Raw genomic sequence first — 14,465 nt, forward strand, 5'->3', positions numbered from 1 at the left:
ACTACAACATAAAGGGCAATGTCTGGGAAGGGCAGAGTAATGCACACAGATTCTGGGTGTCAGATAATATCAAAGGGTAAAGTTTAACATAATTCTTAGGATGTCCTTTATCTTTTAAAGCAAGCTTTGCCCTACACCTCATTCTGTGCTTCAGATGGTGACCAAACAGATGTATTCATGCTTTCAATGTTTTTATTTAATAAATCCTTGTCACTCTTTCTTTTCATTCCACTCTAGCCCCCACTTTTATCACCATCTCCTAGTCTCAAAAAGTAGAGACAAAACTGTTGTTTAACACTTGAGAACTGTTGCCCTCTTTTCCCCTCATTTGTACATAGACTTAAGTATTAACTTCTACATTCATTAATATTAGGATTTTAAAATATGCAGACCTAATTGCACCTTCTTTCATAGTTAAGTTTCCAAGTCGGTGCATTTGAGAAATGATGAGCCCCTGTGATTTCAGATCAAGTCAGATAGTTATCTTTGTCATTAAAATCCATTGTTTTGGGTGGTTTTAATCTTGGATTGGGCTTTCCATAAACAATTATGACCCAAACCCAAACTTTTCAACAGTGATGCACAAAGTCAGGCACCCGTTCCTATATTTAGCATGCAGTTAAAATGGTCTAGTTTTCTGAGGTGTTGAACACCTTTAAATTCTTGTGCTGTTTCTGGGATCTCCACATGCTCATTACAACCAAAATTATGCAATGTTTAGATAGATAGACTATGGTACCTCATTTCTGTTCCCTAGATCCATACCTAAATACTACTTTTAAATAATTTATCTTTATTTTTTAAATACCTTGCTAGTGCATAGTGAATAAAATGATGAAAAAGGAGACTTTTTCCAATTACATGCAATATATCCAGTTTGTATCTTTTTCAAACCTCAGTATAATTGCCAGTGCTTTATTCCTCCACTGCAGCTGTGTTCCTGAATGTATTTCATGGATTTTTGAAGTGCATTCCCAAAATGTCCTCTAAGGGTGTCCAGTCGTCTTGAGCAATGACTTAAATCTTCTAAGTCATGGTTCCATTTGACAAGAAAGTATATATTTGTCAAGATGTCCTGTTTTTTTAACATTTTGGAGTTTTGGGGTCATCCAGGTCAAAGTAGCTTACCCCATTTCACCTGCTTTTAACACCTTGACAACAGCTAAACCATAGAAGAAAATTACAGTGATGTTCACATCTGCTGAGGCCTTGTTAATGTTCTTGAGTATAGTCCTTATTGCAAAGAATACACTCTTGAGACACTTGAAAAAACCCAAAAATCAGTCCAAATCCTCTCCCTGCTGTCATGATTTTCAAGATAGGTAGAGTACAGCACAGCACATTTACTTGCCCTACTGTGGCATTTATTGCTTGAACACACACACACAAAAATTACCAGTTATGCCTTTTGGTTTTAATCTTAAGATTTCTTTGCCACAAATTGCAAATAGATATAAGTCAATTCCACTTTCCTGAGGTCTTTATACACCTAGAGACTTATATGACCCAGTATCTGTATATTCACTATTAGCTGTAGTTAAAATATCATTAGCAGAGCTCATATTAGTAGATACAAGTCACAATAAATATGTTTGGATATTTTATTTGAGGGAAGACTGGGAGACTCTTTGCAAGCATGCAGACCTCCAGCACATCTGCTTGGCCTGAGCAGCCCAGTAAATGAAAAGCCCAGACTCCAATCATGGGATGTAAACTCTTTCACATCAAAGCTTTTATGTGTCATGTTTTGTTCTGAAGGTGCTTACACTGTGGCTCTTATAAATGTTCTTTCTCCTTTGAGACAACTGGCTTATAGCAGCTAGCAAAGTTCCTCAAGGAATCATTCATTTATCCAGGGAGCTCTGCCTGTGACCTTCTTATCGCACATGTCTTCATGTATCTTTCTGCCACAGCCAGCAGTTGAAGGCAATATATCATCCAATTGTGCCAGCTAGCCACTAGCAGAGGGTTTATATCAGACTGAGACATGTAGTTAACATCCAGGATATTTGCAATGCAACCTCGGTGCAAAGGGATCAATCATATCAGGGGGTAGAATCAGGTCATCCTTATTATTTGAAATGACCTGTGAATATTAGGTCAGCTTGTTTGCCAGAAGTACTGTGCCCCTGGCTTCAGTGACAGTTTTTGATCTGTTATCTTTAGATCCCAGCTGGATTGTCAAAGCTAACTGTTGACAGCATATTACCTTAATTATGCTTTACAAGTTAACTGCAGAAGGTCAACAATGAGAATTTTGGGGGTTTAATACAACATGCTTTGCGTTGTTACACTCACATTTATTTTAGTATCAGCTTTAAGGAAAGGTTACTTCAATACACAAGAGTGGAAAGCAGGTTGGCAGACCTAACAGAGGACCACAGTAAATGGAAAACAGAAATGTACTGGCTGGACAGAGGGTCTCAGATGTGCTTTGTGCAGATTTGAGCCAAGTTTGAGTATACAGCAAAACCACATTAAGAATCTTTCATCTGCTTTTCTAACGAAGCAAGCTGAAAATATATATCTTTCTTCACTCAGTAGCCTGGAAAGGATCTCACTACTTATGAAATTAAGTGCTCAATGGCTTTCTCACAACTATCTCAGGCAGTGGATAAGACTCCTAGTCACTTCAGTGGGACTCCAAATCAGTTTTTTTTCTCTGATGAGCTTGCATGCTTTGTATTTTAGCCATGTGAAGAAGAATTGTGGAAATAATACAGCTCTACTGACACTTTAGGCACTACTCCAGGTAAATGTGAAAAAAACAGAAGTGAAATCCAACTCAGGATTCACATTTTCTTATCTCGATCCTAACTTATTTTTTGACCACTAATGCAGAAAAAAAAAGATAATATTCTTGCTATCAGTAAGCATATCCATGAGTCTCTCAGTTCACATTATATACCATAGTCATTTCAACAGCCAATGTAGTTTAAGAATGACCTAGAGCAACACATTATTTGAAAACGATGCCCCTGGTAACAGGGATGTACATCCATGCCACAACTTGACAAGTTTTTATCTCCACCGCAGGGCAGAGTTTAACTTTGCATCACTCCCATATGACATGACTGGACAAACACATTCTACTGAGTGTTCTTGAACTTAATTTCCTCTCTGCTAAGATCTCACTGCCTTACCTACTACAGCTTCAAGGGAAAAAGTAAAAAGGCAAACATTTACAGCCCCTCCTGCTCCAGGAATGCAGAAAATAATCACATTATCACTTTATATCTGTAAAGCAGTATGTGGCTTGATTCACAGGCTGTCCTGCAGAGACTATCAGAGGAAGGTAAAGCTCTCCTTTGACTAGTGAAAGTAACAAAGCCTTGGGAGTTTACAGAAAAAAAACACTCATTTATGTAGATGCATCTGAAATCTCAGTGCCTGATGTAAGGTCATTCTCTAGGTTCTCAGTAGTCAATAGAAAAGGATTTTTGCACCTCTGGAAGTACAATTCCTTAGATTTTGATTTCAAATAGGTGGAATGTTGTCTCTCTCATTGACTGCAGATGATGTGTTATGCAGAAAGCTGCAATAATACTATTTCAGTATATATTTTTCAGCGTCTATGCAGTAACTTCATAGATAACAAGCCATCTGTTGCCCTAGCAGAGCAGTCCTATACGGTTTGTGAAGGTGGATTAAAAGAAAAGGCTGAAAACCTTCTCACCCACCAAATGACTCCTGTTGGCTTTGAATCAAGCCTTTAGCTAGATAAACTGAAATGTTTCCATTTGCCCCCCAAAATATATATATATATAATTTTATATATATATATATAAAATAAATAAATCTGATGTGTCATCCAATCAGCAAAGATGGGAGAATATACATTGAAGAAAACAGGAGCAACAAGTCTTTAGCAATTATGTTTGTCACACCTGGACAGAAGAGTAGAATGAGCTGTGAAAAAGAAGTCATAATATTTCTCCTGCTTAAATGAATCTTGAGTTGAGGATGGTCAAGCTTTGTGGGAGGTGTTTTGTTTCTGTATAGTTTTGATCTCATTTGATTTGATTTTCTTAGCTCCTATTTCAGTACAAGACGCTAGCTTATTTGTGTTGATTGAAGGTATGTCAGCTTTGGCAGCGACTTTCTAAGGAAGAAACATCAAAATTCATAGAAAAATGACTCAGCACGGCCCTGTATCTGGCAAGGTGATGCAACCTAAATGGTAGATTTACCATACCTGCATTTACCTTTGTGTGTTTTGTCACTACACCCCTGCTAAGAATTTATCACCTCAGAAATAGCTTTAGGACACACTTATTGCTCCCATGCCATCACATAATTTACCCACCCTGGTAGGGCTGGTGGATGCTCCATATCCACAGTTTCTCCTAACCCCCAGCTCAGATTATAGCATTGCTTTGTGCATTAACTATTCCTCAACTCTTGTCACTTCTGTTTATCTGTTTTCAGCTTGTTGTGAGGTAAGGTGAGGTGTGCTGTTTGCTTTCTCTACTTCATCGTGCCATTGATTACCTCAAAGGGCTCAAGTCTGATAATTCTATCCAAGGTCTTTCCTGCCTTGGTAAACTCTCCATCCCATGAAGTGTGTCGTTCATATCAGGAAGGAGCATCAATACCAACTCCAGGAAAGCCAACTGAGTAAGCAAGTGATTTTTGGCTCTTTGTTGGAGCTATTTGAGCAGAGCAGATTCCTTCTAGAGTCCTGGAACCCTGTAAAGACTACCTAACTGATGACAGCAGCTTCTGCCAAAGAATGGGATGCCCCATTTAGAGGAAAGAATTCTTCCTCCAGTAACAGGTGTCAGGAAGAGTGGCTCATCTTCCCCTCTGAAGATGGTAACCTTGGCACTTGTGGGGTTGCAGAGTGTGTAATCTGGGGTAGGACCACCAACAGGAGCTGCAGACTCTATAGTTTGGTTGCCTTTGTCCAGGTATCACAGCTTTAGCTCTGGGCTGTATTCACAAACCCAAGGGATTCTGAGTGTGTAACACAGACCTTTCCATAGAGGTGCCAAAAGACAGAAGATGGAGCATCATTCATACCTTCCAGGCTGCACCTCACTGGTCATTTTCTGTGGCATCTAAGGACTTCTTATTAGTCACCTGAGGAAGGGAGGTCAGATAATGAAGGATGAAAACCAAAAGGCAAAGAACAATGGTCTCAAATTTTCTCTGAAATTGTACTTACTATTGTGAAGATGGATTGGGACAGATGATTTCTTTAAGAGCCTACTCCAAAGATGACTGAAGAATATAGAAGAATTTCCCTTGATCTTAATGAACTTTCCACTGGTCCTGGAAGATTGGACCTTGATCAAGAGAACCCCAGTGTGGGTCTCCAGTATGATCAAACGTTTTCTCTGGGGAGGGGAGAGGTGTTTATGGATCCAGATGAGTTCATATATCCCATAGCCCTAAAGTTCTAGGTTAAACTTGTACTGAACTGAGGGAGCTTATAAAGTTTTGTGAATTTGTCCTCTGGAAGCATGATTGTGGCCGCAGCATGCATGGCACATCTGAGCAGGAGGGCGGCCCTTCTCATTCACCGTTGTTTGAATAACTGGAAAATCACTCACCCATTACTATTTTATGGCCACAACCGTAATTCTCCTCTGAGCTGGTGCCTCAGCTTAGGATGCTTCATTTCTATTTAATAGGATGAAAACCATGTGGCTGTGAATCATCTGGTTCTGTTTCTGCTGCCTTAACGTGAGCACATTTGCTGTATTCGATCAACTCTGCTACAGTTCAAATTGATGGCAGGACTCACACCTCGTTTCCACACACAGTGGCTGTGAACTTTCTGAGGCTGTGAACATTTCCCTTGCCAACCTCCTCGGCTCTAGAAGAAGCCTGCTCATTTTTTTTATTTTATTTTATATTTTTGACTGCTATTGTGTGCTACATACTTCGCAGACAGACTAGGTACTGTCATTCCTTAAAGCTTTTATTAACAGTACGTTTTCCTTCTGTCCAGGATTTTCTGCCACATTTATTATCGCACACACTCCTGAGTGTGTATGTGCGTGCATTAGCATGCCCATAAATCACTGGGCAACCCCAACTACACTCTAAGAGTGCAATTCCACAGCGCTTTAGCTAATCTGAACCAGAGCTACTGCAATAGCTCTCTCTTCTTCCCCCCAGCCTCCTGTTCCTACCTTCATCTCCAAGGTGGCACTAGCAGATTTGTAATAAAGTTTGATATTTTATGCAATATGAACTAGCATATTCAATGACCTGGCACTGGGGGAAGTAAGAGAGCAGACCTAGTTTAGGTGGGTGCATGCATCTGTTTGTGGATTTTTATTTCTAGGTACATGCAAACAAAAAATCTATAGGTATAGTGTTTCTAGACTGTTATACGTAGCACTGGGGGTATAAAAAACCTAATGAAAAGTTTGAAAGATCCCATCGTGAGGCTTTTACAGGAGCTGCAAGGTGACATTTCCCAGGAAGGCAGGCAGCAATGTGCTACTAATCCTGACCTCCCTAGAGGTGTTGCTGGGTAAACACCTCAATTCATTGATCAGTCAGCTGGTGATTAACACTGCTCAGCTCATCAGGAGGAATGAGCTGTAACTGCCACAGATTCCCAGTTCATTCTGTTACTGATGGGAAGGACAAAAGTGGTGCCAACACCTGTGTTTCCTGATGAGGGTAGGGACAGGGTCTGGGGTAAGTACATAAAGGGATGGTGATGAGGCTAGGGTGAGTTTTTTACAGGTAGAGGACAAACCTAGGGTAATGGAGAGATGAGACTTTGGATGATAAGTAGAGGGGAAGGTAAATGATGTGCAACTGGGATTTTGGTGCTAGATAGACATAGTTAGCATCCTAACCTACAAGGGCAGGGGACAATGAATACAGATTTTCCTTCATTTCTGTTTGCATTTTTCTAAAACCAGTTGTGGGAATTGCTACCGGTATCTGTACCTACTGCTTTTACCTGCAGTTCTGCCACTGCAGCCACTCTGTGACTGATAGCAGCTGAGTAGCTTGTGGCTGGGTTACGTGGCTGTAGAGTGCAAGCACGTAAGGCCTTGAAACTGATGCAGTGGAAACTGGGACACTACTGTACTAAGTCTTTATTACATCAACCTTTATGGTGCTGTAGGGGAGACAAGGCCTGACACCTCTTTTACTGATACGTGAAGATGCCTTCATTTCTAGACAGTGGAAGGCAAACCACCTCCTTCTACCCGGCTATAGGAGTAGTAGTTTCTTCAAGAGAAAAGCAGCAGTTTGACCACCTTAGAAGTTAGTTCCTTTTCCTTATTATTCATTTGTGTTCCTCTGTGTCTTCTGCATTGGTTGTGATCTTTTTTCCTTTCCAATGTTTTCCACAACAGTAAAATTCTATTCCTCTGCAAACAACCTTTGCTAATATTGATTCAGCCTTTGTTAAAAATGCATTAGTTGTGCTATTATTGCCATTACTTAAGCTTTTACTCCTGCCCCATGACCCACAGCTAAATGAAAATTTTGTCCTTTCTCTGCATAAGATTTTTACTCATTTTTCCATCATTTATCTTACACCTCCCATGTAACACAATTTCTCTTTTCTTCTGCTTTTGTTTTTCAAATCAGAAATGGTTGTGTATGTCAAAACCAACTTGTATTCCCTTCTTCTAAAAGCCTTATGGGTTGGTAGTTTTTATCCCAATTTTTGAGTGATTTGACAATTGATATTTTGTAACTGATGCTGATTAATAATTGCAAATAGTAATCATTGGTGGAACAAGCACAAAAGTAATTATTTTGATGTGATATATTGTGTTTGATTAAACACTTAACAAATACGCAAAATGTTTGATGGAAAAGGCACTTCTGAAAGGGTGAGTTTCAACTTCCTAAAAAATTAATTTTTCTTCCTTTCTCCTTTTGACTGCAGAGGAAACCTAAGATCACTTAAGTCTTAGTGTAGTCCCCTCAGTTAGAGGTCTTAAAATGGGTAGGATGGATCAGAGCAAAGATGTGACTGTCACCGAAGAATTTGATTTACACTGGTTCTGGATTAGGTTTTTTTTCTCTTTCCAGTTTCCTTCATGAGAACCTTTTGCTCTTGTTCCTCATTTTTACAGGAGAAAAAAAATATGCTAGAAGCAGACCAATGAATTAAGGATGTGGCACTTCATAAAGCACAGGAGAACAAGCACATCTGTATCCCATCTCTAGCCAAAGTGACCTCAAGCTACTGTTGATGATGCATAGGAGCACAATGTCAGCATAGCAAGGAAAGCCAGGTAGTGTTGCTACTCCAGTTTCCCAAACTATACAGCACCAAATATAACAGGGCATTTGGCTAAAGTATGAACCCATGACTGCCAAAGCTGTTTAATTCCTAACATGCTCTTTGGTGTGGATTTGTCTTTTTGTCAGTTAATGGTCTCCCAGGCAGTGCCCAGGTATAGTCTGAGGAACAGGACTGCCCTCAGGAGGCTGTGTGGCAAGCGTGGTGTGATTTGTCTTTCCACCTTGTACAGTTCTCCAAAGCCACCCCCAGCAGGCTTTCTATAGTAAAACACACTTACGTGATCTTATATCATATCTCGTGAAGGCACCTCAGGACTGCAGAAATTTTCTTTTCCCCATTTAATTTAGCAGTAGAGACACAACCTCCAAGAATGAAAGCAAACTGTTTTGTCAACAGATTAATCAGTTTTGAATCAGAGAATCTTCCCCTATTTTCAGTGAGCAAGGAAAAGAATAACCACTCATAAACTTTGGAAGCCACCCAAATTCCCAGGAAGATCCCCCAATATCTGTCTGCTGGAAGTTCCATTACAGAACCTCTAAGCCCCTCTAAAAAGACAATAATTCACACCAGAGCTGGTTTAGCTGTAGCCACGGTGTCATCAAGAAAGCCCAGAATTATACAGTAAGTTCTGACTCTAGTTTCTACCCTGCCTCTCCTCCCATCTACTAAGCGTTTCCTGGATTTCATAAGGCCATTTTCCTTGGTCCTTCCTAATCTTGATCTGTCATTCACTTGGAAGTAAATCTCAAATAAATGTTCATAATTTCTAAGCAGGAAGCTCAGAGATCGATTTCTCTACTCCAGAAACTCCCTGCAGGCGAACTAACATCATCTTGTGTGTGATTATGTACCAGTTCAAGCTCAGCAAGGTTAGAACAAAGCTTATAATCTTTCCTTGTGATCCCTCTGGGCTATCTTCATTCTCTATAGCCATTCTTGTGCTCATCCATGAATTCAGACAGCATTTTCTGCTTGTATTGTCCTTCAGGCAAGGAATCTTGGTTGGGAGCAGGGAAGGGTTATCTTAACATACCTTAAAATAAAAGTGAACAGAAAACCCCAGCCTTTCCTACTTGACTTCAAGGCAAAATTCTCATTCAAATTCCCATCACTTGAGATTCATCTTTGCTAGCTTTAGCTGTGTTAGGTATGTTTAGACATGCTCAGCATCTAGTGTAAGCTCATTGCCTAAGCTACATGAGCAGTTGGTAAAGAGGTATAGGAATGCTCCACAGGTTATGTTTTCCTACCTATTAGACAGAGAGGAAGACAGGGTGCCATCAGGATCAATGTAGGTGTGACAGGTAAATGTAACCCTAGATGTGTTTCTTTCCTCTGATAATTCAAAAGTCCTACTGAGACTGTGTCCTTTCATACTGAACAGTACTGTCCCTTTCTTTTCCTCAGGTTCCCAGGGTAATTGCATTAATTTGTCTTTGGTCTCTTTTTACATTTAAGTTCTTTAGGGAAGATCTGCTTTTTCAGTGTGTGTTTCCACAGCACCTAATCTCCACAGCAGGAGAATCCTGCTCTGGCACTGCATCTTCATACTATGATAAGAAAAATAAAATAAAAATCAATTAGAATCACAGAATCATAGAATGATTTAAGTTGGAAAATACCTTTAAGATCATTGCATCCAACCATTAAACCTAACACTGCCAAGTCTACCACTAAACCATGTCCCTAAGCACCACATCTACATGTATTTTAAATACCTCCAGGGATGGTGACTCAAGCACTTCCCTGGGCAGCCCATTCCAGTGCTTGACAAACTTTTTGGTGAAGACATTGTTCTTAATACCCAATCTAAACCTCCCCTGGCATGACTTGAGGCCATTTACTTTTGTCCTACTGCTTGTTACTAGGGAGAAGAGACTGAACCCACCTCACAATCTCGTTTCAGGCAGTTGTAGGAAGCGATCAGGTCTGCCCTCAAGCTCCTTTTCTCCGGGCTAAACACCCCCAGTTCCCTCAGCTCTCCTCATAAAACTTGTGCTCTAAACCCTTCACCAGACTTGTTGCTCCTCTTTGGACATGCAAAGGTATTAGATATAGAAGTAGGATCAAGCACACTCTAGTTCATGTGAGAGACTCTCCTTGGAACACCACTGACCTCGCTATGTAGCCAAGGATGAATCTAGCTCATGTTTCCTTCCTAATACTCAGTTTTCTTTTAGTCCTTTTTGGACTATCAGAGGTTTTTACTTTTTTCACTCTTAAGAAACAACTGTGGCAATATTATTTTTATTTTTTTTAATTAAATTTTATTTTAATTCAGAGGATGTTTTGTTATAATAGAGTATTAAAAATATTTCACTAAATATAATCCCATATAGATGGCATAACCATTTAGATTTGACAGTCACTTGTTCCATCATTTTCCTTATAGGTTTCTGCCCACAGCTGACTTGTTGACTAAAATGGCATTTAATATATGACTGCAGTTTGCTATGAAGACCTTAAAGTAAATTTAACTTATTTCAATGCAAGTTCACATGGACTGCTTTGTCTAACTAGTTTGTAACTGAAAGAGCCAAATCTCCCTGTATCCATCAAATAGATCTGCATCCAGAATTTGTTAATATTTGAGTGTTCCTGAAAATGTTGTATGAGAACTTCTTTTACTATCAAGACTGTAGACAAGCTGCATGCAGAAATATGACATGGTCTTCTCACAGCTCATACCAGGGCATTCTATATGGCCAAGATTTCATAGTTAGGCACTCACTTGGCTTTAACATGTGATTATTCTCGTTCATTGGGAGGGGGAAAAAAAAAAAAAGATTACTCCAGCTTGAAGTTAAGAGGTATTAGAAATATTGGTAATACCAAACCAGGATGGGCATCATCTTTGTGCAGAGGCAAATGATTTGTTGTCACAATCAAGTTTCGAGGGAAAGCACAGTGACAGTGGCCACTGTCATTTCTGTACTGTGCTTTCCAACTCTCCCTCCCTGCTCTGCATTTCTGTTTCCTTATCATGTATTTTAAAATTCACTTAATTTCCAACAATATTCATTATTCATCCCTGAGTGAACCAGGATGCTGTGTTAGTGTTTTAAGAAACAAACGTTTGACCCTTCAATGTCAGTACTTGACCATTCTTTTTTAGACTGGCGAAGCAGCAATACTTAGCCTTATTGAATGGAAATTTTGCTCGAGAGTTTTAAGAACAGCTCAGATACCTCAGATGGAGGGAACAGGGTAAATATCCTACTATACACTTACAACTCAAATAAATGCTTAAAAAACAAGGGGCATGAGCTGCTGATTCAACAAATGTTCACTTTACAGCATGAATTCTCTTTATTCACCTACAGTAAACTAATTTATAAGAGTTGACATTAACTTGCATTTCACAAATCACTTTTCACCCCAAAAAAGCAACAAATACCTTAAATGAAAACTTATGTTTCTTTTCTGAAGGTCATGAGTTTTCAATTAAATATAGAAGCACACACTTAACAGTAATTGCCTTTGATGGGACTCCAAGCTAAGCATATGATTAAACACTTTGTGGCAGAAGTAGAAATTAAGGATATTCTTATATGCCCAGTGGAATTTGATACTGATTCTCAGATTTACCAGATATATTCCTGCCACTTTTGGAACTACTCAATGGCAAACCGGCACTAGGGAATACCTAACAAGGAAAGGTGTTGGGTTTGTAATGTGGTCAGAGCAGACAGATCCTGTAAGTTTTGCAGAGGCCTGAAGCAGGACTGCTAATGCTAGATCTGAAAGCTGAAAGGGTGAGGATAAGGGTCATAATTTTTTGTTGAGGTTTTTCTACATTAATAGATCCCCCATTTTCAGGAACCAGTCTGTTGGCTAACACAAGTTCAAAGCATGGCCGTCCTATAGAGTAACCATCTGGCTGGTTTGTTAGAGACCAGGGAAAGCCTTACTGAATTCTTAGCTCAGCCTTCATATATTTTACATTCTTCTCCTTCAATATGTATCATATACATAATCCAATGAAGAAGACACAAATATCTTGTTTGCTTGGCGCCAATGTGAATTGAGAGAGAGGAAGCTGAAAATGAGGAGAGGGATTTAAAAGCAGGCAAACTTTGAGTGCCTCTACAGGAATGTAAACACTCAACTTGTTAGCCTAGCACTGAAAAAAGCTTCCACAGGCTCTTTAATGGGACAAAATGTAAGGACTTGTTTATTTATTACATGTATGCACACACGCAGGAGGCTAGAGGTAATTGTAAGACATTCAAATGATTCCTGTATTTCTGTCCAAGTTCATCTAGCAGAAAATGTTAAGGTAATTCCCAATCTCAAGGATTAGTGCAAGACTAACCTTGCACCGAACTCAAGGCAAATGAAAAAGTTCAACACAAATGTGCTGTGCTGACACTGAAAGAAATTCAGGCAGGTAATTGGTAGGCTTGAATCTATGCCCTTATTAAAATCTGTTTCTCCTACATGGCTTAGCAAGTTCAGTTGGTTTTGGGTTTTTTCCCAATCATAAAATATGTGTGTGAAGTATAACTTCTTCCACCTTGGTGACACTGGCACCTGCAAGAGGCTACTTCCACAAGGGTGGTGGGTTTTCATCTTCAGAAGTAAAAGCACAGATTTGAAAAAAGGAAAGGGGAATAATAATTAAAAAAAAAAGTTCTGCTGTTAAATGGACGCACATACATGAAAGATAGTCAAGGAGCACATACTTTTCAGAGTCTGTGGGGAAAGGAAGAGACAGACGTAAGTGGATCTGCAGCCTGAACCTTCTGAAACTTGCTGAAAACAGGTAATGAAGAAGAAAAGCGACCCAGGCTCTCTTCCTGCCTTTGTCTCTAATGTGCTTTGGATGTATCATTTGCAGCTTTGGCATATTGCTCCAATATTTTGTCTGTCTCTGCTGGGTTGACATACTTGGTCCCTGCCCTCCTCAGCTGGGCCGGGCAGAGAAAATGCACCGACAGGCTGGGGGTGAGGGCAGGGGGAGATCGCTCAGCGGGTGCCCTCACAGCCAGCACCGGCCCCGCTCGGGGACACCGGCGGCACCGATTGCCAGCCAGCCCGGAGCGGGGCAGGAGAAACAACCCCCGGTCCCGCCACCCCTTCCCCCCAGCCGGCCCTGCCTGCCGGCCCGGGGCTGCGGCCCGTCCCGCACTCGCTGCCGCTGCCGCTGCTGCCCCCTCAGGGGCGGCTCCTCACCCCCCCGCGGGGTGCCGGCCCTCAGGCACGGCCCGCTCCTGCCCGGGGCCCTCCCCGGGCTGCGGGGGGCAGCTGCTCCCCCGGGGCTCCCCGGGCCGGGCCGGGGGGCACAGGCTGCCTGGCCGGGGGCTGCCCCGCGGGCGGGGGGCACCTCTGCTCCGGCGCCTGGCGCTGCCGCAGGATCTGTCCCTTGTCCCCGGTGTAAGCGGCGCCCCCCAGGCGGTGCCAGCGTGGCCGCTGGGCTGGGCCGTGGCCAGCGGCGGGCCCGGCTGGGAGCCGGCTGGCGTTGGCCATCGGGCACGGGGGAACCTGCTGGCACCGCCTCACAGGAGCCGCCCGGCAGCCCGCAACACGCAGGCACCACACACTGTCTGCTGAGATTCTCAGTATTTTAAAAGTATTTATGAGCTTAAAAGTATGTTTAATTTCTAGCCAATTAGTAATCTGTTCTTTGGGGTGGAACAATATCTTAAAACAAAGCAGGACTGGGCATTCAGATCAGGCACTTCAGATTACTTTCTGCACCCACCATTAGATCCTTTAATCTGCTTCGGCTGGATTTCACCATTAGTAACTCATTCTTGCACACAGATTGAAAGATTGACCTACTCCTAGCATGGTCTGTGCATAGGGGAACTCAAGGTCTGATCTTTGGTCTCCTGAACCACCCTTAAGATGTATGGCTAGAATAGCCCAAAGTAGGCAAGGAGGGTTCCCCAACAACTACAGCTTGGGCCATTTGACTGTAAGCACTTCCAAAAGCATCCACATTAGGAACTTTATCACCTAGAGTCAAGACAAAGAAGGACTTCTGCCAAAAACTTGGGTCATCTTCTGGAGCAGCTTATGTCCTTGAAAATTCAGTATCCTAGTAGACTACTGTGACCTATAGCTACTATGACACCTCCTAGGAAGAGCAGAGACACTCCATTGATGTTGCACACACCACATCTGCGCCGAAAGCAGAGGTAGCAAAGAAACAATTGCCTGGTTCATCTTACACAAAACAATGCAGCACCAAATTGAAATACCATCTTGGGTCTTCCCAACA

Source organism: Falco naumanni, chromosome 1 (assembly GCF_017639655.2).
Source record: "Falco naumanni isolate bFalNau1 chromosome 1, bFalNau1.pat, whole genome shotgun sequence".
In the NCBI taxonomy this organism is placed as follows: domain Eukaryota; kingdom Metazoa; phylum Chordata; class Aves; order Falconiformes; family Falconidae; genus Falco; species Falco naumanni.